The sequence below is a fragment of the Perissodus microlepis genome, chromosome 17, assembly GCF_051167445.1.
Source record: "Perissodus microlepis isolate ML-2025 ecotype Zambia chromosome 17, ASM5116744v1, whole genome shotgun sequence".
Classification (NCBI taxonomy): Eukaryota; Metazoa; Chordata; class Actinopteri; order Cichliformes; family Cichlidae; genus Perissodus; species Perissodus microlepis.
Genome location: NC_140477.1, coordinates 15959308 through 15983880, shown reverse-complemented (window position 1 = coordinate 15983880; position 24573 = coordinate 15959308). Strand labels below are relative to the sequence as shown.

At 40.4% G+C, this 24573-nt stretch overlaps 1 protein-coding gene across 3 annotated transcripts in view; it reads right to left on the bottom strand.

Annotated features, from left to right (window-relative positions):
* syt1a (synaptotagmin Ia) overlaps positions 1–24573 on the bottom strand; it is a 205529-nt gene that overhangs the window by 111270 nt on the left and 69686 nt on the right. The window contains exon 1 of one of the 3 annotated variants that reach the window (XM_084909775.1): positions 43–148. The exons of the other annotated variants lie outside the window; for them this stretch is intronic. The gene's annotated coding sequence lies outside the window, so the exon portion shown is untranslated. Of the gene's footprint in view, positions 1–42; positions 149–24573 lie in introns of those variants that run through there. 3 annotated transcript variants of the gene reach the window in all.

Sequence of the window (24573 nt, the reverse complement as noted above, 5' to 3'; positions counted from 1 at the left end):
CCCCTTTATTCTTTCACACACGACGGCTCAAGAAGCACTCACGATCATACACTTGAACACCCAGTTGACAGCTCCGGCAGGCGAGCAGCTCACTGTTCCTTCCCTCCCTCTCCCTCTCTCTCCCTGTCCCTGACACTAGCCTCCTCTCTTCCCGCCCACCTACTCCAGCCCCCTCCCCCAGCTTCTCTCTTTTTCCATCGGTCTCCTCACTTGCTCTTCCTCTGTCAGACAAAATGCACACATCCCCTTATTCTCTCAGCTCACTATTTTTTTTTTTTTTTGACATTTCCCCCCACCCACTCACGCTCTCTGCTCCGTGAAAACAAATATCAGTCGGAGGTACTATTAGATGTGCATTTCCACATGCCATCTACAAACTTATTCTTCTTTGATGAACCATTTCAAAAGATATTTTCTCTAGGAATAAGACAAAGCCAGTCATGAAAGGCTAATAACATCAGATGGTGGGATTAATGAATAATGCTAATGAGGCGTTCATACTGTATACGATTTAGAGTCCCCACTGAGAGCCATCCCTTAATTCCCCCCCTCTCAACACTCGTTCCCCATCTTGCTGTCTCACTCCATCTATCCCTTTCTGTCTTCAGGTCTCACTAGCGTATCCGATGCTGCTCACGTCCCATTCTGCAGACAGCTAGTCAAGGGCATTCCCAGAGTAAGTGTATGCAAATGCTCTGCCTCGAGGAGCTGCCTCGTGTCCCCTCGACACTCAGCCGGACCAGATGTGGCACATGGCTCTTCCAAGGAGAGGGCAGCAGATGCAAAGGCAAAGGAGAGCCAGCAACAGCAATCTTCTCAGCAGTCGTGACCTCGCTTCAGTGGACACATTGAGGCCGACGGCACCTGAACTGATACTTTGAAATATACGAGAACCTAGGCTCACTTCCAGCTTTAGTTTGAGGGCAAAATAAGATAGAAAAGAGCCCTACACTGACTGAAATATCTGAGAATATTTCTGATTAATATAATATATAATACTAAAATGTTACATATTAAATGCTTTATCCATTTCCACTTTTATGGTCATTAATAATTCATTGTTTACTAAGTAGCTCGTCAAAATTACACATGTACAAGCTATGCTACATTCACTGCCCTGCCTCTTCGTCAAAGGTGTCAGTATTATGGTGGATAATGTTAGCTGAAGTAATCCTGGGACATGTTATATCAGACAAACTGTGCCAGTACATTTTATTGAATTGAGAAATGCGTGCCCGTGAAAAATCCTAAATCCTTACTCAGTATTTGGCAGTATGGCTCTGTTCTGAGGTGCCCCATTCTTCCATGTACATATTAACAGTAGAAAACTGACATAGCAGCAACCTTACCCCATACACAAAACAGAGCAAGAACTGAAAAGAGTGGGGTGCAAACCAGCTAGCATGGCAGGCAATTTGACTACCCTTAATTTTAGTTATAACATATTTTTTCAGTCATGACACTTGGCCACATCCAGTGATTTGGGCTGTTATGGCATGATGTCTACAGTTTTGTCATCTTTTTCTTTTGCTTCTACACAAAAGTGGCCCATAAATGGAGAAGCCATCTCAACCTAAGTGATCCCTCTATTTCATCATATGCCATACATCCCGTCACACCAGCCCTCTGCATGTCCTCCTTCACTACATCCATTAACCTTCTCTTTGGCTCTTTTACTTCTGCCCAGCAGCATTAAACATCTTTAGCCCAGTATATCCCTCCCTTCTCTCTTACTTTCTTCCTCCTCTCCTCTTCCTGTGTCCTCAGACTAGCACACTTTCCACCAGCACCCTGTTGCCTTACAGCACCGGAGGTGGCTGTTGTTAACCCGGGCCCCGACCAATCTGGTATGGAAATCTTACTAATGATCTCCATGCTTTTGCTGGGTTTCCTTCCTGATGCAACCCTCCCCCTGGTGCTTTGGACTGGAACTAGGAGTACACTGGCTTGTGACACTGCATTACTGTACAAGTAACATTACAACCCAGACATAAAAACCTCCTTTTCATGTGTTCACGTGTGGAATCAGTGACTAAGAGTTCCACGCCCCCCTGTTATGTTCATCTGCACTTCCATCCATAATCAGCCAGGCGCTCCTCTCCTTAACGGGTTATGTGTCATCCAATCATCCTCACTCAATGAAATCCTTGAATCCCTTTAGTGTTTCCTTGTTTTGTCTACAGATTAATAATAACACACGTGAACAGTATCCATTTTCTTCTCTGCAACAGATCTGCTACATGAGCTGGGAGAGCAAAGGAAGTCTGCAGCAAACTGTAACTCTGTGAGATACAGTATGTTTCTGCAGGCTTGAACAGATGTTACATGTGTGTGCAAGTGTGTCTGTGTGTGTCTGCATATGTCTATGGAGAGACCCAGTGTGTGAGTAAAGTGCACAGGCTGATAAAGCACAATGAGACACATGGCACTGCTGACAGCAGCCCACACACACACACACACACACACACGCATGAGAGCTAACAGACATATAGGAGGGACAGAGGCAAAGCAAACAGGGAGTATGTGTTAATGATTACCAGCTAACACCCTGCCTGGACTCAGGCACAGCTTCTCTGTACATAAGCTTTGGTTCACTGGTTCTGTGCGTTCTGCGTGCGTCTCTTGTATTGTGTAGCTGTGGGGGGATCGATTACTGGGTAAGGTGATGTGGCCGTCGCAGATTTGCGGCTCAGCAGTCTTATGGTTCGACCCTAATGAGAAGAAAGGGAAGTACATTCATGCTGAGCTGTGCAGGCCATCCTCTATGGAGAATATCTGTTGTGTAGCTCAACCTAGTGTCCTAAACACACAGCCCGGCACTTCAGAGGCCACTCACTATCGCAGCTAGGGGCTGGAAATTGTAAACCTGAAACACGTGTATGCTTATCTCCTTGCGAACGTAAACTGGCTGGAAGTACGATAATAGTTTTGGCCAAACAATTTTCCTGAGACAGAGAATAAACATTCGGGTAAGTTTATATAATGTGTATGCAGTATAATGAGTTGTTTTAAGATTACAAATGCCCTAAACGGGAAAAATGCAGGCAGCTGTGAAATCACTGCAGCTTAACTGAGAGTCCGGGTCCAGATTAAGGCCCTCTGTTAATGTCACTGAGCCCCAAAGGTACAGCAAGAACCACCCAGACACTGAAAGACCAAAAAAATTGAAGATTTGTAATGTCTGCACATCATATTCTGCAGAAAAGGAAAAGTATTCTGGTTGATTTGGTTTAACAGCGTCAGACGTCAACCTTGAGCCTTCAAGCTTGAAAAAGGAGGCCCAGACAAAGCCTTTGAAGTTTGACTGACATTTGGATTTGAGATTTATAAATAAATAATACGACAAATATAAGTGCCTGAGTTGAAGACGGAGCCAACGGTTTACCACTTACTCCTAGATCTGAAGAGGGCACCAATTTTAAATGTTCCTCACATGTTTAATCTTAATGTAATGAAACAATGGAAACTCAATTACCTAAAGACTGTTGTTCCTACATTAGCACTGGTGCTAATGTCAACATGTTCTCAGGCCAGGGCATAGTATGCTGCTGTTTTCTCAGAATATGAAGTTGGCAAGGTGGAGTAACTAACAATTTTGTGATTCAGGAGACCGTGATTCATGTCCAATTTGGATTTCAGTTTTTTTACATTTTGTTTTGCTGCATTTTCACTTCAGCCTTCACTTGCCAGGTATATTTAAGAATCAAAAACAGGCTTTGGTTTCTGAAAGTATTGTGGCTGGGACTAAATTATACCCCCTGAAAACAGTAACCCTGCATGCTGAAAATTTATGCTTACCCATTGGGTTTAAATGTGATGCCAAGGGGCCTTTACAAGCGTCCATATGTAAGTGCTTAGGAGCGAGAAACCTATTTCAATATTTCCATGACCCACTGCACCGCGGCACTGACGCCAAAGGACACAATGTGTTTATCTCAGGACAAAATGGCAGTGGAGCCGAGAACTGGCTCCAAACGGCCAGTCAGAATCCAGACTCAAAACTCGTACATGTAGGTTTTCAAATCATATGCAAGCCCTACACAGTTTCTGCACCATGTTCATACACAATATTAAAAATGAAATAAAACAAAAAAGTCAGGATCAGTGCTAGCCATTGACATTGAGATTTTATAAAAAAGGTCAACTCCCTCCAAGCCCAGTCTAAAACAAACATTGTGTCCTCCGCTCTCGAAAGAAACTTTCATTACCTCTGGTTTTGCACAGGTTGATGGAAGTCACCCACTTCAACATTTCAAAAGAAACGGGCAGGGAATATGAAGAGGAAAACTAAGAGTGAAAATCTTTCAGCCCAGGAACCCGTCAGTTCAACCGAGATTGAACATGAAAGGAAAAGCGAGGAACAGAGATCAACAGTGTGAAAGAGGAAGAAGAAGGGCGAAATGGCATTTAGAAGAAAAAGGCGGTGAAATAAAAGGAGATGGGTGAACAAAAAGGACAATTTCCTAAATGTCACGGGCATTTGAATGGTCACCTTTGGACGCAGCAAATTACGGGTCTTATTCAAGCGCTGGATGTGAAGCAGTTAGAAGTAGCTTTTGTAACTCATCTATACAAACCTTAATCACTAATTTGTTCTCTCTTCCACATAGCTGCCCTCAAATTTAATTGCAACGGAACAACAATGTGATGATTAAAAGTGAATACCATAAAAAATTATTCAATAATTCTTCATGTTTCACATTTTGATTGATATAATTAGAAAAATTGTTCTCCCACCAAACAACTGCAACTCTAGTTGTCTAGTAACTCTAGTTTTTGGGTGAATTGTGATCCCCAGGTTATTGTTTCAGTAGCTCAGTATCTTTGGAATAAATTAAATGCATGTAGGTATATCTGTGTATTTGTGATACATGTTTGTGGATGCATAGAGGCATTGGTACATTGCCATGATAAGAATCATGCGGTTACATTTTGGATGAAAAACAAGGTGACCGCTGGACTTTCAGCTTGCCCACAGCCATGAATTCAATTTAAAAATCATCATTGTCTGCCCTTGGCAGCATATGGTGCTTCTTCCAACTCCCAATTTAAAGTTTCATCACAGGAAACTTGCATTTCTGAACTTTATGAACTGATCATTCCTCTCTGGTCTATCGGCTCCAGTTAATCCTAATTCATCCAATCACTGCAGGCACTTATGTGTCTCGTCACATTCAAAAGGACTACTTTTCTTAATTGTCCGTCTTACTGATTTAACAATCACCTGCCTCCTCCCCCACAACTGCCCCAAGCACCAGACGATTCAGGATACAGGCAGAGGATCCCCTAAAGGGAGCTAAACCAGCCTCAGCCACACTGCTCAAGCAATTTGTGCCAAAAAACACTCTTACCACATCAAGTCATCGCGGCTGTTTTCTTGCATCCTCCGCATATTTTTTTATTCAAAGTTGAATTTTTGGTCAAATAAAGATTAGCATCAACAGATTAGCAAACTCATGTTTGTCTGGCCTTTGATGGCCCACCTGCACTGGCTCTGCACTGCTTTACTGGAACTGCATGCAAATGGTTTGGTTCATAACCATTTAGACAGGGTTTAAATTCCCCAGAAATCAGATTTCGCTTTGCCCAAGTGAGTGAAATTTGATAAGAACAAAAGGCAGATGTCATCAAGAATACAAAAAAAAGGAATCAACAAATGATTTTCTTCTTGAAATAATCATTGAATGTAATTTGGTACTAGCATGGATTTATTGAAGTGTAGCCTAAAAAAGATCTGTGGTAAAGGATCTGAAGGCCACTGATAACAAATTCTTTCATATCTAATCTCATTTTCGTGTGTACGTGGTCCATTATGCTAAGAAATGCTTAACGTTTCCCACAGTCACGATTTCTGTTCTGCACCTTAAATCACAAAAATGGCACCAGTGACTAACAATGACACCGACCTCTGCAGATATTAGACTCATTCTGAGGAACTGGCACAATCATATTTTTTCCCCCTTTAATGCATTCAAGTTGTACTGCTTTGACCCACCCAGACTATCCAGTGCTAATTCTCTCTGCTACTGAGGCATGCATTTCCAAATGGAGTAAAGTAGCCCTAATTACAGCTGATGCGCTCATTTAATCTCTCTCTCTTTCTCTGTCTTTCTCGGATTCTCTCCCTCCGCCCATCTCTCTCCACCGCGGGCAGGAAGCTGCCACGAATCACTTACAGCTTTATCGTCGGATAAGTGGCTGTTCAAATATGAAGCTATTCAGCTAACTCCTTTCAGTACACACAGGTGCTTCCTTTCACCGCCACCCGGCTTCTCTCGCTCACATGCGTGCGTCAGATACTGTACACAAACTCCCACCTACACACAGATGTACTCACGCAAACATACAGGGCACAACATTACACACAGAACACCTGCTAGGGTCAGGAGCACATGCCAGTGTCACTGAGGCCACGCAGATGTTTGGCTGCCATTTGAAGGTACAAGAGGTCCAGAGGAAAAATGACAAACTGCTGTTATCTACAAATTTTCTATTTTTAAATGTCAACTACTGCAGCGAGTCTTAATGTTAAAGGAGCCATCTTCTTATGTTTGCAATAATTAGCCACCAATTATATATACTTATTCCATTAACTGCCGTTCAGAGCAGCATATGAAGGACTCTTGATTTGTTTACAACTTTTTAGGCCAACACTGCTGTACTGTCCATTTATTTGGGGTTAAGAAAGTTTGTTTTTGCTCGTCTTCTTATTAAATTTCTAGTTATTATCCTGTCAAGTTAAATTGTGATGGTGTGAATTTGACGTATTGGAACATCTCTCCGGTGTCTAAAAGCCTTCTCTGAAAACAGGAACTCAGAGTATCTGTCAAAACTCCCTGCATCCTGTTATTGGAAAGTCAATCGCAATCCAAACAAACAAATCTTACGCATGGAGACATTACAATGTAAAATGTTCAAAACATTTTCAATATTCAAGTAACTGGCAAAATATAAAGTTTTCATACATATGAAAACTGCAATATGTTTAAAATTCTACTAAGAAATATTGCAGTATTAACTAGTAGTTCAAATCTAGAAGGTATGACACTAAAGCTGCAAAAATCAGGATTTAAAGTGAAAGAGAACTGTCCCTAATTAACGCAGTTTCTATTAATTCTGTGCATCTTCAGCGAGGATTTTAGCATTCTCCGCTAATGGTTTACACGCTAGTTTTTTGGGTCTCGCCAGCTTTGTTTCCAGATTCATGATCCGGCTATTTTTGATTTCACAAACCAGAGAGTGAACCCACTGTAGCTTTTAGCGACGCAACAGTAAACATTTAGTGGGTGAAGAGCAAGAAGTTTATCTTGACTTGTTAGACACCGAACCAGAGTCTCAGCATCCACTAAAGTGTTGCACTTGAAGGGAACTGGACTTCTTTTCTGTTTTGTAAAGACATTTCAACTTTCTTGTTCAGTTCTAGAAACTAATGGAGAGTCCCACGTATTGGCTGTCTTTGAAATTGGCTTAGAGTTATTGACCAACCCGGTAATCACACAACTCATTAAGGGTTACATGAGCCAAGGTGTTAATCAAGGGATTAATGTCACAGGCGCCAATGGTGCATTCCATCTGAAGTCAGAACTTCCTGTTCCCCACCTGAGATTTTGAACTGGAATGCCCCCTTAAGCCAGACAAAGTCAGAGTGCCCGACCGATCTTGACTTTACAATCCATGAAAGTATGTAATCTGTACAGCCACCATTGTGTATCTGGCTGAATAAGCCATTCGGATAACATTAAGCGCAAAACTACAAGTGTTGTGTAGCAGCGATTAAGTGAAACAAATCCTGGCATTCCTTACTTTTACAAATTTACTACTGGCATGCACTCAAATCGGGAATGACATTTCTGTTATGATGTTGGACAAGGTGTGAAACCTCCGTTATACACTGCCCTACCTCGGCAAAAGGTCACATGGGTCAAGATGCACTGGGGGGGTTGAATTGTTTGGGAAGAAATCTCTAGACTTCACTCTAAGGGGCTAATAGTTGGTGTCATAAGCCACAATCTCTGTTCAAGGCTCGTAGTTCACAGTCCACATAGACAGTCTCCTTTAATCCCCTCTCAAACCATCTGCCGTCTTAGTCAACATTAACATCCTTAAAAGAGTTTCCCTCCTTCAGGTCCAGATGTACCATGAGCACGAGCTCATCACGAGTCTTGTCACAATGAGCTGGCTGTTTTGTGTTGTGTATTGACCAATGGCTTTATTCGTACCTTGGTTCATGTGACCCTCAACGACTTACTTGATTACCTGGAGTTAAATACCTTCATCACTGAAGAGGCCTCTTGGATTAAAAGTGAAATGTCTTCACAGTCAAAAGGCAGCCTGGTCCCATTTAGAGCTGCTCGCATTTCACGTAAACAAATAAGGGGTACTTTGCCATAAATACAGCAACTGAGATACAGTAAGGTGACAGCGCTTTCTGCACCATCCTTTCAACATCCTTATACTGATCATCACTGTGTGTATGTGCTAAAAGAGAAATCAATTCCTTCTTTGTTACTAAAACCAGTTCTGAAGTATGATTTCACTAACTTGGAGGATTAAGCAACTGTGTTTTGGCTTTTTTCTTGAAATTCAATTACAATTTTAATCTTGAAATTTACACCTTATTCTCAAAATGATCGACAGTATTTGCCTCTTTGTAGTGTTTTGATTACAGCTGCTTTTATTGCCCTCAAGTAGTAAGTCTCGTTAATGGTATATCCATGTTTCTCTGAAGTGGATTGCTTTGATCTTTGTGCATCATACTGTAAAGGTAGATAACATGTATAAAATGGTCTTTATTTCTTTACCCCTTTGATTCTGAGCGTAGCGGTAACAGTATTAATATCTTTTCTTTGGTCTTAACAAAGAGCATGATGCACTTGAACCACTGCAGTAAGGAGCATGCTATTAATGACTTCATTGTCTGCTTTTTTTTCAACAAGCCTGTGGAGTCTCTGTCTATAAATCCACCTTCTTTCTCCAGAAAGTCCTGCTAGCATGCTCTTTAGCCTTTATCTCCTCTGTTTCTCTGCTAACTCCAGTCACCAGGCGCTGCTGCTCATGGAGGTCACATCCGATTCCTCCCAGCAGTAATAATTACGACATTCTTATGGAGAGATGAGTGGCCCTTTTGACCTGCGAGTCCCCTTGACACACACGTGAGGAGAAGAGCATCATGAGAAGAATTCACCAGGACTTATGACTAACAGACTTTAGACTGAAGACCAGTAACGCGTTACTGTAATCTGATTACTTTTTTCAAGTAACGAGTAAAGTAAGGGATTACTATTGCAAAAACTGTAATCAGATTACCGGTACTTTTCCGTAGAAACGCTGCGTTACTGCGTTACTAAAACCGTGATTTTTTTTGCAAGAATGTCTCATGACAGTGACGTAAGCGAGTGCGACGTTCCTGACAACAGCTGTGTGCGGATAATATATCGAGTGCGGGAGAGTATGAGCGTGCAGCGTTTAAAGCGTGGAAGTACTGACCTTATTTTGAGTTTGATTCCATAAAAAGTGACAAAAACATTAGCGTCCGTTGTGCGTGGGAAGAAAACTTCTTTTTACAGTTAAATCCCTAAACAAGCTCCGAGTGCGCAACGAGGTAATGGGAAATTCACAGAGAAACTCGCGGATTCTTCCACTGACCGCTGCGGCACACCTGCACCAGAGCACACCTCCGCCTACCCCACTCCTGCTTTACAGGTGAAAATAGAGCAAAACGACCGCTAGTCTTTGACATTATTTATTTTCTGCTGTGTTTTACTTGCATCTATTTGAAAGACTGAGTGTAAACACAAAAAATATTTTATGTGCTGAAATGTGCAGAAAATAGGTTTAAATGTTAAACAAATTTATTCAAATCAGAGAATGGTGCATATAATTTAATTTTTGCTTGATGCATAAAGTTAAAATATTAAAACTGATAAAACAAGTTTTAAAAAGAGACTTTTCCATTTGATTACATTTTGTATGATGGATTATGCAGAAAAAGTAGAACTGGGCTGAAAGATCTATCGCTTTATCACCTGTTCAGGTTGTAAATTGTGTTTTTAAAAAGTAACTAAGTAACTAAGTAATTAATTACTTTTGAAAATAGGTAATCAGTAAAGTAACGGGATTACTTTTTTGGGGAAGTAATCAGTAATTAGTTACTGATTACTTTTTTCAAGTAACTTGACCAACACTGCTGAAGACACACGAGACAGACAGACACACCAGTGAATGTAGTACATCTTGCATAAATAAGGACACTAAGGAGCATCTGTGTGCAGACGGAAACGGTGTGTTGGGTATTTTTTTGGGAGGGCCCCTGTCTGGGACGGGATTGAGGAGTCAGCACTGCCTGTTAGAGTGCCCCGGGCCGAGTCTGTGTAAGGGGACTCAGAAGGGGGATTAGTGGGGATTTAGAGAGCAGTAATTACCCTTGCCCACTGAGGGTTTGGTAATTAAATTACCTTAGCAACCCTGGTACTGCCCAGCCACACAGAACCTCCAAGGTCAGAGCGAATGAAATTTTACAATATGCAAAATTTACTTTCCATTGTCATCGCAAAATCATCTGCTGTTAAGAACTACAGCTAGTAATTGTTATGGAACCTGGTTTTCTCTATGTAGAAATAATATTTCAGGGACCTCAGCTGTAAAGCATAAAATATGCATTTATTATAAGAACACTTGGTGCTTCTAGGAGAAGAGAGTACGGTGACTCACTTCTGAGTTTAACCTTACACAGGAAACTTTCTTTGTACCCTCTCCTATGTCTGTGTCTATTCTCCCCTTTAGATAAAGGAACACAGCAAAATGCTACACTCTCCCCCAAATAGCCAACAAGCAGCTGGGCTGTCCTTTAAGCCTCTGCAGAAGCAAAACTGAAAATGCCAAACAGAAGACAGTCAGGTCATCACTCTACAAAAAGGCTCCACCGAGCCAGAACCTTCCCTTCCACGACTTCCCAAATAGACGACTCACCACAAATAAAGGCCCTCACACTCATGAACTAATAAATGATTTTCACATATACATCAAACATGCAAATAGAAACTAATGTTCATCAGAATTCATTATGCTCTTTTTCAGTGTGAGATTCCTATTGTGTAAATAGGCAGTGGCTGAGCTGTGTGTGTTTGTGTGCTTGGAGAGAAGGAATACATTATGTTAAAGTATACTGTTATTATGATTAACCACAGCCATAGCAATTTGAAAGCACTACAGCATTCAAGTGGTGTGATGCACGGTTGAACGTAAGCTTTTCAAACCTGAAACTTCCATCAAGAAGCAATTACATGGTTAACTTCTACAGATAGTTGTGACATCGAGTAGATTAGCGGTTAAGTGAGAAATGAGCTGAGGTTAAAGAGCAGTGGATTTGGAGTGAGACAAAAGAGAGGAAGAGAGGGAGAGAAGGGAGAGAGGAATGCGTGGGAGTAGCAGCATCTCCCACGCAGGCACGATCCACCACTGAGCAACTCGCTCTTCTCAAAGTGACATACAAACGCCAGCAACAACTCCTGAGCAGAAATGCAATCTCCCTCCACATACATGCCCATGACTCTAATATTCAGAAGCACTATATATGCTCTGCATTCAATTTACGTTAGCACATGAACCTTAGGGCTTGCTGCTGACTGTTACTTCAGTATTTTATTTCAAAATGTGCTCAATGCATGGGCCATAAAGCTCCTTCTTTATGGCTTCTATAGATCCAAAAAAGCTGCAGGCGCATGATAACGACCTAAACCTCCAGCCCGCACTTGCTGCATAAGCATTTGTGTATGAATGTGTACTCAAGCACATGCAAGCAACATGTACACATCAAACACAGACCTACATTCATCAAAAGGAACGGAAAAATCACTGAAATGTAACTCATTACCTGCCTTTCCCAACAGGAAACTTTGATTCTCTGTATTGAAAATGCGATCGCATGCTCTGTAATAGCTTTCTTCTGCACCTTCAAGCTTTATGATGGAGCGACCCTTATCTAAACACCCACCATTGTATTGGTAAACCAAAATAATGATCCGACTCCATTGCCAAGTGAAGGCGATAGATCAAAGTGACTGAACTAATTCAGTGACTCAGACAAAAGCTTCTGTGAAAATAAATTGCTTTGAGGAGCTGAGCTGGTTTATTCTCAGGTACATCAAACACATTAAACAAAGCGTGCACAAAAACTAATCACTGATGGATTGTTTTCAATAAGAAGACTTTTTGTTAGATTATTGTTTAAGATGTTAAATAAATATAAAATGCTGTCATTTTATATTCACATCATTTGGCCCCAATCAATTTGATAAGAACCAATCATTTGGCTATTAGTAGGAGGTGGAACCAAAAGGGCTACAGTTGTGACAAACTGGCCTTTAGGAAGTGATGAAAGGAGGCATGGTAAAGGATGCCAAGATGCCCTCGTCCTCTTTTGGAGGACACAGCCACTCTTTGTGTTACGTCTTGTCAACTAAATACTGAACTGTCAATGTTTCAAAGAACCACGGCTTAAGACCCAGCACTCCACAATGGTACGCGTTCTTGGACTGCTCACGCTTACCTTGTGGTAACTGTCCTTTCGATGACACCAAACACTTTTAAACAAACGTCAACAGATCATCATTGCGATGACACTGTTTTCCAATTACTGACATATTAAAATAACATTAGCGACGAGCGAGAAGAAAGTTCGGCGCCTTCAAAGTCATCAGTGTAATACTTATTATCTCCACGGGGATGCTTAGACGTTAATACATGATGTGGTTAATGGCTTAGAATAAATTTTTGATTACACTTTGAGGTCTGAAATAATGAAAAATGCAGTTCTGCTAGGGTTACATTAGCACAAACAAAACCCTCAACTGAGCACGACTGCTTCGTATAACCTCTCTCACTCCTTATATGCTAACTGGGTGTCATGCAATGCCTACTATACTGACAAAAGTTATTAGAGTAGATGTCTGTTCTGCCTTCACGCAGATAAAAGCAGTCTGGTTAGATCCGTGCCTTGTTCTGCACAATAGATAGTATAATACCCGGCATAACAACTGCTCATTAATCAGAATTGAATCTGTCTGTCAAGCACCTGTGTTTGGGATGAAAATGCAGCCTGCCATATGTCTGCTGGGACTGCAGAAGATATTGTACATTAGACATTCATAATCCTAGACATGACAAGAGGATTTCTCTCTCTCTCTTTTTTATGTACTAGTTCCCACAGTTGCGGGGGGAAAGCAAGGGGAAATGTGGGTATTGGCAGCTCTTCAGAAACCAGTCAATCAACACTCGTGTCACATAACAGTACCGTTACCTTCCACTGCAGCTTGCTGGAACATGTAAAGGACAGCTGGTGCCAGATATCCTGTATAGCTACTGATGGGTGTGATGCTATCAACTTGGCAGAATTAGACCGTCTCACAAGGCAATAATTACAACAAGAGATCTTAATCTCAACCTTGTGAATGAAAGGGACAAAAAATGAGTGTGTGTGTGTGTTCATCTGTGATGAAAATTGCCCACTGGCATAGGCTCTGTGGAGTCACAACCCCCTACCAGTGATCCCACCTACAGCAGTCACCTTGACAGCGCCCTTCACAGCCCTCGGTACATTGCATGTATTTACAGTGCAGAACCAGCAGTTCTGATTATTCAGTTCACAGTGTTGGGAAAGTTACAGATTACAGATTACATGCTCCAAAATGTATTTTGGAGCATGTAATCCATTACATTACTCAATGAGAGTAACATATTCTGAATACTTTGGATTACTTAATATATTGTCGTGCTTTTTACAACTACATGAATGTACTATTGCTGTGTGATTTATTACTATTAATGAAGGCTACTCGTCTTACCAATACCAACTAGATGTTTAAATAGTAACAGTAGGGTGGACATTAGGTAAGGCTTCACTTTTTGCAGAGATCTCGTTTAGAAAACTATTCCACACGTATATAAAACAGGTCCGCAGCTCTGAACCGCAGTAAAGGGACCTCTGGCTAATACGTCGGGTTCCCTGACAGGCTCGTAGCCGAAAACTAGCTTTACTTTGTTTTTGGGTCAACTTTGCTAGCGAGAGACAAAGAGAGGCGTTGAAAGGCTGCTCCAACGGAACTTATTGTTTCAGAGGAAAACACGAACACGGTGTACAGTCGAGTCTTAATAGCTTACTTACAACTGGGCTCGTCAGGCACTCTTTCTAGCTGCAGTGGTTATTATTATATTTACTTGCTTCCAGCTCCCGTTTCTGGTCGGTCATTTTTTGAATAATAATTTTTAAAAATATTTCTTCACGTCATTATGCGGCCGCAAGTAGAGGTGACATGGGCCGCGAGATTGAGACACAGGCATTAGAGCCTCTTAATGCGTTTGTTTGCGTTTCCACCAGCGTGGAATTATCAAAAATAGAGAGGGCATAGCCGAACATATGAAACAGGAAAAGACCGTCGTGTAATCCATTTATTTCAACAAAGTAACTGTATTCTGAATACCACCTTATTAAACGGTAACTGTAACAGAATACAGTTACTCATATTTTGTATTTTAAATACGTAACGGCGGTACATGTATTCCGTTACTCCCCAACACTGTCAGTTCATGATCTTATGACTGTGGGGCTGTTTCCTAAAATGTACATTCAGACATGTACCTTTCCCACAGCTGCTGCACATCTGCAATCCACATTGCAACCCACCCACAACCTAGCCCCTCCTTTTATGCTGTATCCAATTTAATGCCATACTATCTGACTAAATCAGTATAACATCTGAGAATAACTATTCCCTTTTGACTGCAATATTTTTCACACAGGACTAATATGACTAATATTTTATAGGACCCCATAAATCACTATTCTGCTGCTGTGTGAATTAGAGCAGTAAAATTAAGAGAGAGGAAAAACAAAAGTAATCACACCAAAAAGTAAAATCCGGCTGAAATTACTACCCTTGATTGGCACAATTTTTCATCAACACCGATCTTTCTTAATCAAAACACAGTAGACAATTTGCACTGGAATTATTTGACAAATTACGCACATGCTGTACAGACAAGGGGTTCTCGAGTGATTACGATGACAGATGGTTTCAACAAATATGACAAATCACTGGACATCAGTGGAGAAATTAGACCTGTGCAGTGAAAGCTGGTTTCTGAAAAAAACAATAGTGAAAGATGGAAGAAAAGGTGCATACTGTAACATTTAGTGTGTTTCACTCTATTCTCTGTTAGCTTCAGATCCATATTTATTCTCTGGCTAAATGACAAGCCTGGAGGCAGAACACTGGGACTTTCAGTTTAACCCTAATCTGCCCTAATGGACGCTGGTGAATTGTATTGTTTTAGCAATGAAAATTGAGGCCCTGCTTAGAATCACAAAAAGAGAGAGTGGAGAAGCACCCCTTTCAGTCCATCTGAACTACACGCTTCTCACTTTTTCTCCCTCTCGTTCTTCCTTTATCTCTCCATGGACTGCTCTCTGCCACTTTGGATATGTCATGGGCAATAAGGATGAAAAATTGTACCGCTCTTTGGGTCCGCGGCCGGCATGCCGGCTCCATCCTTCCACCTTCACATGCCTGGAGGAGGCTGAGCTCCACGCTCCCAAAACAAAATAGGATTTAACAAGGCCAGAATCACTCACAATGCCTCAGTAAATAGCCACTGAACCCTGCCTGAACCATCACTTGCAGCTGAATACAGACTTTAACATAGAAGTGTGGAGTAGGTGGATAGAGCTTGACAGTACACAGAGTAGAGCGGTGCTTTGAATCCACCATAAAATACAAATGTAACAGGTTTTATCAAAAATCATCCACCAAAGTCAGCATGAGTCAAGTCTGCTTTTCCCTAATGGAAGAACTCTGATAGTTCTTTTCCGTTCTCTTTCAACACACATTTCAATTAAAATCCATCTTTTTATTTTGTACTCCAACTTTTTATTTCACTCTGGACGATAATCACTCAGCCATTTATGTTAGAACAAAAGCAGGACTGCAAAATTATACACACTAAAATATAACCGCTTAATAATTGTAAAAACCCCAGAAGTTTAAATTACTGATTCAAAGCAATTTGTAATTAAAAACGCGTGGTTAAAATTTGTGTGTGGCAAATGAGGGGATTATTTTCTGTGCTGATATGGACTCATTACCAATTTGTGTGGAAACGTTTTTTGTTAGTTTCCACACTGCTCGCTATATCAATTCAGAGTCTGATTGCCAAAAATCTATTATTCAGACTGTTTATTGATGGAAAAAGTTCTTTACTTACAAATGAGTAAAAATAAAGCTGAAATATCTGGTATGCCTGGCAAACACTGGGTTAGAGCCCCTTTTACCTTTAGAACTGTAGCTTCAGTTTCCTGTTATTAGCCACGAGTGACACAGTGTGTTCTTCTGCTCCTGTAGCTCATCTGCTTCACAGTTTGACCTGCCGTGCATTTAGAGATGCTATTCTGCATGCCTTGGTTGTAACGATTAATTATTTGACTTACTGTCTCCTTCCTATGAGCTCAAAGCATTCACCTCTGACCTCTGGCACCATGCAAAGCATTTTCACCCAGAAACCTGTTGCGCACTGGATATTTTCTAATTTTTCAGGCCAAAATCTATAAACTCTGGAGATGGTTGTGTAGGAAGACCCCAGGAGATCAGCAGTTTCTGCAATATTCACACCACCAACAACCATGCCACATTCAAAACAGCTTAAATAACCTCTGTTTCCCATCCGGATACTCACTTTACAATTCAGCATGGCATCTTAACCATGTATACAAGCCTAAAAACACATAGTTGCTGACATAAGATTGGCTGGCTTGCTTTTAAACAGGTATACTTAAAAAAACAGTGGATTGTGAGTGCATGCTTACATCAATATAATTCATAATATCTATAATCCATACTGAAATGTCCTGCATTGTCTGATGGACAGTCCAAAATATTGGTGCCATTTTCCTGTTTAACGCTTCACCTGAATGATCTTAAACATTAAAACTGTCCCCAGATCAGCATGCTTGAAATAGTCATTAACAGCTCCAGGTGGCTAACTAGCATGAGGGACATGCACACATGGCTAATTAGCACATCATAACATAATGCCCAACTAATATTATTCATCCTATATTTACACACCAGCTGTTAACACCAACACAAAACATGGTCTGTATTGTAATTTGATGACAAAGCTTGGCTTTGGCTAATATATCAATAGTGTCCACGCAGTTAGCAACAGCAACGAAGGGATCCCCGTGTTTACCAGCCGCGGCTTCCACATAATCCTCCCCGTTTGTCTGTGTTTACATTCATACACTCGGTTGCTGTACTTAACTTTTACAAAAGATTTGACGGTCCTTTCATTTCTAATAATATCATATTGAGAGCTGAACAGTGCTGGAGGCAGATCAGACACAGTGATGGTATTTCACATACGGGAAGGCAGAACCTAGAGCATGGATGCTTGTGCTTTTAATTCAGTCTGTATTTATTAGTTTATTTATTTTTACATACACGCATATGCTAAAAAGAAGATACAAGCAGCCACATCTTGTTATTAAATAAAAAGATTAGTCCAAAGCTAATCTTTGAGCTCTATTTAGGATTAAACCGCTTTCTGAAAACAAAATGCTGAATTAGGTTGGAGACGTTACTGAAGTCATTTGGAAGAAAGTACTGAAATTCTTGAAATCCCTGCAGTTGCTGGGCAGTCATTTTGAAACATTATCCGAATTAACATTAATTTGAGTGTTAACCAGAAAACGCATGCATAAGATTAGAAAATTTAAATAAGGATAAAAAAAGATCATTTTTCCTCCTGGAAGTTGTACTTTGACAAGCGTCTTTGTTGTTGCAGAATTTTCCCTCAGTTCAGGATTTCTTTTAAGTGCAGAGCTTCTCTTAAAACACCTCGCTGTGCCTTTATAATCACACACTAATGAGGAATTAAATTACATCTTATTGAAAAACGAAAAAACTGAACAATCCAAGCATGTGGCTTTGACACATTTTCATATGAATGATGAAGTGGGTCTGTGTTTATGTGGAACAACAAAGTCTCACATTTTTCTCATGCATGCACAACGACGAGAAAGAATGAATCATTCTTTCTTTTGAGGATGTGGCTCGTACAGTGACAGGTGGATGTATATTGTTGTCCATTTGTGATCACACACCCCTCTGAAATCAATACGACGTATTCTGCCCATACGTACTAGACCCATAAATAATGCATTGTCGCAGTGTGAAGATATGTGGACGTCTACGCTTGGCAGAGAAAAATCTGCATAAGTGACAGCTCGCTGGTTCTTCCTTCACGGCATCAAAACAGTGGGTGCATCTATAAATTAGTCCTGCATGCAGCAGAGTGTCATCCAAGGTCATATTTCTATTCGTATATTCACAGCCTCTTTTTTTTTTTTAGTTTATGCTATACTTTCTGTTTTGGGAATGTTCCAGTCATATAAGTTTGAATCGAGTTGCTATTACAGGTAACTAAGCGGTTTAAGCGATCGTATTTGTAAATAACTTTCCAGACACATGCTGTTTTCTTTTTATCCAAGCAGATTGTGTTGACACATTGTTTTCCATCACCATGCCTACCATCTGAAGCATACATGTAATTATATTTATTCTAATATTCACAATTTCCCATTAAGCTGTCATTTCAATTGCTTTGTATTTAGAGCCCACCTAATAAAATTTAAGGTTGTAAGGCAGTGTAGCAAACATGTTAATGACTCTAAGGAAAAGAATGATATTCCCCAGGGGCCGATACATTTTATGGTTCATTAAATCTACTTAATGACATGTAAAACATGAGCAACATAATATTCACCATCCCAGAGCAATAACACAACAATAAAGCAGGTTCAAATCTATGTTAAGTGGCCACTGCGGGGAAGACCGACATGTTAAATTCATAAATATGAAATCAGATGAAAAGTGGCAAAATTACATTTCCAGGATTTTTGAAAATTGTGGTAACCTGTGGGGGATCAAGAACTAGTCAGAGAGAGACTATTTCTGTCAACTAAATATCATCCAATACAATTATCAATAAGCAATATAAACCCGGGGACGCACATATCACCTTTTTTTTAGTGTTCATACCTAAATAGTAAAACAGACACAGTTGATGCTCAACTTTAAAAGAACTCTGGGGTCTTTGCTGGTGTTGTGTTAGCATGCTATATGAGTCATGCGTTGGAGAGTGTGAACCTAAATAGAGACGTACTAAACAAAACACAACTTTTTATTCGAGCGGTTTGCAGTCCAAAGAAAGTGTAAAGCTCACAGGGAAAGAGCAAAACTACATTGAAAAACAAGCAGGGAAGAAGTCTATGAACCCCAAAGAAAACACATGAAGCACATGAAGGAAGGTAACAGACACTCTCACAAAGGACAAAGGGTAACAGAGGCTATAAACTCTCACAGACACAATGAGGACAAATCAAGGAAATGAGACACAGCTGAGGAACAAAGCATGGCTAAACTAACCAAGAAAATGAGACAAGGAAGTAAATATAAGGCACACAAGACTGATGGCTATCAAAATAAAACAGAAAGCTAACAGACTTAAACAGACACGCGGACTTGACAAGACACAGGAAATTAAAGGATGCTGGGGAACTAGAAAAGCTTAACCAAGTTGTTATAACAACTTGAAGACAACAAACACAAATGACAAAGGATCCTGGACAATATACACGAGGCATTAACATATAACAAAGAATGCCTAATGACAACAAAAATACAGACACTTAAAACATAAAACTCTATTCACAAACAGAAACAAGGTTACAGAAGAAGCAGTAACAAGAGAATCCCAAAATATAATCATAAGAAAAGCAACCGATAGCAAATAACACAAAACCCCCAAATCACTGACAACATCTGAGGTCCATGACAGTCAGAGCAAAGAGCCAGTGTTGTGTCAGTCTATTCTGGATACAGTCTGCACTTTACCGTTGTGCTCGTTTCCCTTTGTGCAATAAAAATAAACGCAATGTTCCCATCGCCACCTCTCAAAAGCTGTAGACCACTCCACCATTGTCCACCTCATACACATGAATCAAAATCAACTGACTGCAGTGCAAGTTCCCAAGGAGAAAAAGGCAACGCAGTATTTTTGTTTACTGCGCGGCGTGGAGCTCTTACTGTGTGACGTAAATGACTGTAACTGCAAACGTGATTACTGAATTTATCAGAGTAGCTCATTACATCACTGCATTGCTAAAGAATGTTACGTTTACACACAACACTCGTCATGTGTAACACAGACACATTATTTTTTGATATTTTTTATATATTTTCAGTAATGACTGAAACACTGCTGAGTGGTAGAAAAAAAATAAAGGCGTTAGGCAATGGTAGGTAGAAGAACAAAACATTAAGAAGCAATAATGAGGACAGCAGTGCATTTCCCAAAAGCTCAACAAAGTCTGGTAGAGAGTCTCTTTAAATTCCTTCACACTTTAAAGAAACTCAAAAGAAAGACCTGGTTTGACTGCAAAACAGTATTATGTATTTATATTTGCACTGTGGTGCTAACAGTTAGCCCAAGCTCCCACTACAGCACTTCCAGGAAGCCCACTGAAACGATATCTTCAATCATAATTTGTTGTTTGGCTTCATCATTGGCTATTGTGTAGCTTGTTGTTTGATAGGCTACAAGAGGCGATAAAATGTAAAAATTTTAATAAGTCCTGTTAGTTAGCCATGTTGGTACCTTTGCAAAAAATGAGACCGCTCTCTTCTAAAACAAACAAATAAACTGCAGGTACCAAGACAAACACAACGCACCTGCTTTGCATTGAAAACTTGCAATAATCCGACTTGACAATGGGCTCAGTGAAGCGTATCCTGAAACTACATGCAGATAAATAAGTCTTTCGTCTGCCTCTGTTTATTGTTTATCCAGCTGAGTCATCTGTGCACACGGATGTTGAGGTGACAGCTATTCGTTATCGACGGACCGTTTTCACACACAATTGGCCGTATTCAGCGAATGGCCAGTGGGGACGAGCGATGTGTTGGATAACCAGTACAGAGAGCAGCTGGGGATCTCCTCCCAGCAGATGCTGCCTGTTGCAGAGGTGTGGGAAGATTTCCAATACAGCCTTGGAGGGGGATAATGTCGAGGTCAGAATGTCATCTACACTCACTGTTGTACTTTTGTCTTGGGAGGCTAAAAACACAATTTTTTAAATGCGATACATTTAACCCATTTCAGTACTACAATAAATACTCATTTGATACATTTATTTATTATGAACTACTTTGATGTCATATAGTAAAAAGAAAATCAAAGAATAAACAGACAGATTGACATATTAAGTCCATAACTGGATCGAATTAGCCGATTTATCCCTTTATGTGATATATCAGGAATGAACCGATTTGAATGTTTCTTCAAGCAAACAACCGCTGAGTCACCACTGAGGGTTAAAATACAGTCCACATGATTTCATCCTCAACACAGTCATCACTACACACATTTTAACAAGTGTTAAAATCAGGTGCAGCGTCTACGCAGCCATGAAAAAGAGGATTTGTGAGTAAGTAAGCAGTAAGCTGGCTGGGTTGCTGACATCTAAAGATTACATGCCTTGTTCCATCTAAAGTGTTTCGAAATAATAATCTGGATCACAGATTTACAGCTAGAAGGTCCTGGGTTTAAATCCACCGTCTCGCTGGGGGCTTTCTGGGTGGAGTTTGCGTGTTCTTCCCTTGTCTGAGTGGGTTCTCTCTGGCTCTCTCCCACAGTCCAAAGACTTCCATGTAAGCCAACTGTAGACTGTAAATTTACAGGTGTGAATGTGAGTGAGGTTGGTTGTTTGTGTCTGTGTTAGCCCTGTAATAGACTGGGGACCTGTCCACGGTGTACCCTGCCTGTGACAGCTGGGATCTCTTTGACATTGTGCATCCAATGCAGTTTTCAGCCTTTGGACAGCCTTAAATCATATTGTCATTATTTCATAAATGGGGCATTTAGTCTGGACAGGGTGTTTAATTTTGAAAATGGACCTGATATGACTTCTGTCCAGCTTGATCCTGCTTTTATAAAAAACTAGAGAATGGACAGTTATTTCTGAGACTTCAGTGGTTGCAGCTGGAACAGGAAGCAGCCACTCCCATTACACTGCTCCAGGGAAACTGAAGCTGGGCTTTTTCATGTATCGTGATAAAGTAACCCCTAGTTACAGAACTATTGGTAGTCAAATATAAAAACTGAAGCTCTGACAATGTATTCAATGGGGTTAATTTGTTCTCAATGAAAGGATGCATTCACTGAGGTGAGCTCAGTCCCATCACATGACAGGAAGAAGACACAGAAAACTGACAAACATACAGTCATGACAGTGTCTGAAAAGGTACCAAAAATATAATAATTAATAATAATTAATATCCCGTTACCAAAAATTACTGAAATCCTAGCCGGCCAAACAGTGGCTCGCCTTTTCTGAGTGTCCAAGTTTTAAGAGCTTAGATAAAAGACACATCATCAGTGCTACTAAAGAGCTGCAGAGGGACAGAATGATAACCAAATGATTTTTTATGACTCATGCTTATTTAGGTAAGGATATCAGCACTGCAGCACATTAAAATGATGAGAGGCAGAAGCTTGGACCTAGAAACAGTCCAATCAGATGGTTAATTAACAAAGAGGTAACATAACCGTTAAATAATAATATAGTGATTCGTATCTCAAATTTGGTGTCATGGTTAAATTCCAAACCAAGCTAAGATTCCACATGTAATCCAGATGTGGCCGGGGAAATCAATCAGCATCCATGTTCTAAAGCCAGAAAACTAGCAGGAAAAATATTCATTGAGCACAGGAGGAGATGAGACTAACAGCATCACTCTGTACTGTAGTTGTGCGAATGTGGTATGACTGCTGATGATTGCCATTCATTCTCCCTCTCATACTGTGAAAAGTGTGTTTACCTGCCAACTGATGCACAGATTAAAAGCCATTACCTCTACTTGGCGAAAGTATAAAGGAAAGGTATTTCAGGGGACCTGGATTCATTCACATTTCAATGCACCTGTCAGGCCTCATCTGAATGCAATATGATGAAAGTAAAAAGGTAAATAAATGCTGTTTTGCATATAAAAGATATTCTAATTAAACAAGAGTGTGGTAAAAGTTCATAACAGATTAGACTATATTTCGATGTTAATAAGAGCGGCTCAGGAAGATTTAATGCAATAAAACAAATTGTCAGCAATGTGAAGGGAATTTTTTAAAAGAATTCTCATGTCACTGAATTTGAATTCACCAACCAGCTTGTTTTTTGTGCACGGGTTTTCCTGATCTGTTAGTTGTGGCGCTCTCACACGCTTTCCAGCTGTTCTCACATGTAAAACACATACAGAGCGAGCAGGCTGTGGTGAGAGCAAGTGTTATTACAGTCATGTGCACGAGTCAGTGATGCGTCATCACTTGAAATGCACCGCTAAATATGCATGGATAACAAATAGCACCATCAGAACACAATGAGCATGTCATGATGATATTAGCTGCTAGAAACTGAGTATTTGCCTTTGTGGCTTTCAGCAGCCATCTGCACAAGTTCTTTTGTGAAGCTTCGTAGAGCACAGCTCCCGGTTCCTGCTGGGTTTTCACATTTTCTCCTCCAATCCTTCTGCTCATCAGTTTTTTTGTTTGTTTTTTGAAAATAATAATAAATTCTGGGATTCATAATACGAAATGAGGAGATGTTTGCCTATATGTGACTATAGCTCTCATCGCCATCTTCCGCACATAAATCAGACATATTTCACAATTTTCATTCATTGCCTTTGTGTACCGATTTGAAAAGAACCATAGATAGGGAAGACCAACAAGTAAGTATGCAGCCACGTCCTATAACACATTCCCAAATAAGCAACTGATATCGTCAATAAAAACTTCATTTTCTTCTCTCACAGCATATATACAGTAGCAACAGTAAAATCTCAATGCTTAACATCCTGTGCAGTAGTTTACGTAGCAATATGATGAGAAGGCAAAGACAGAATCTTCAGATCTGAGTAGACTGAGAACCAGTCAAGGGGGGATAGGAGATACTCGACAGGAGAGATATTACCACAGTAATCTACACTGAGAGGGTGAGCTGTAGAGCAAGCTGACCTTGAAGAGGTTAACCTGCCAATCAAAAGAGTGTTTCTCCTCTCTGACAGGCAGTGAGGCAGAAAAGCAAAGACCCAGATATGTCAGCTGGGCCCAGATGTATAAATGATGTGGAGACAAAAAAAGATTGTGCGCCACTTTTCTGACTGAACTTGGTGTGATTTAAAACACTGGGGGAAGTGCTGCCACCTTTTTGTTTTACATATACCTGTGCACTAAACACAACTGAAGCAGATGGATTTGTTGCTTTAGTTTTAGAGGTACTTGGGCAAAAGTCAGAGCATTGTAGAAATAAGCTCTCATCAAAAACAATGTTTAAGAGAAAAGTTAAGGACTCAAGTAGGTAGAGTTGAAAGCACAGGCTGAACTCATTGTTGTGACACCTGTCTGTGAAATGTGCAATATGAATATACTTTTGCTTACTTTCACTTTACTGATGATGGCTCAGTAGCA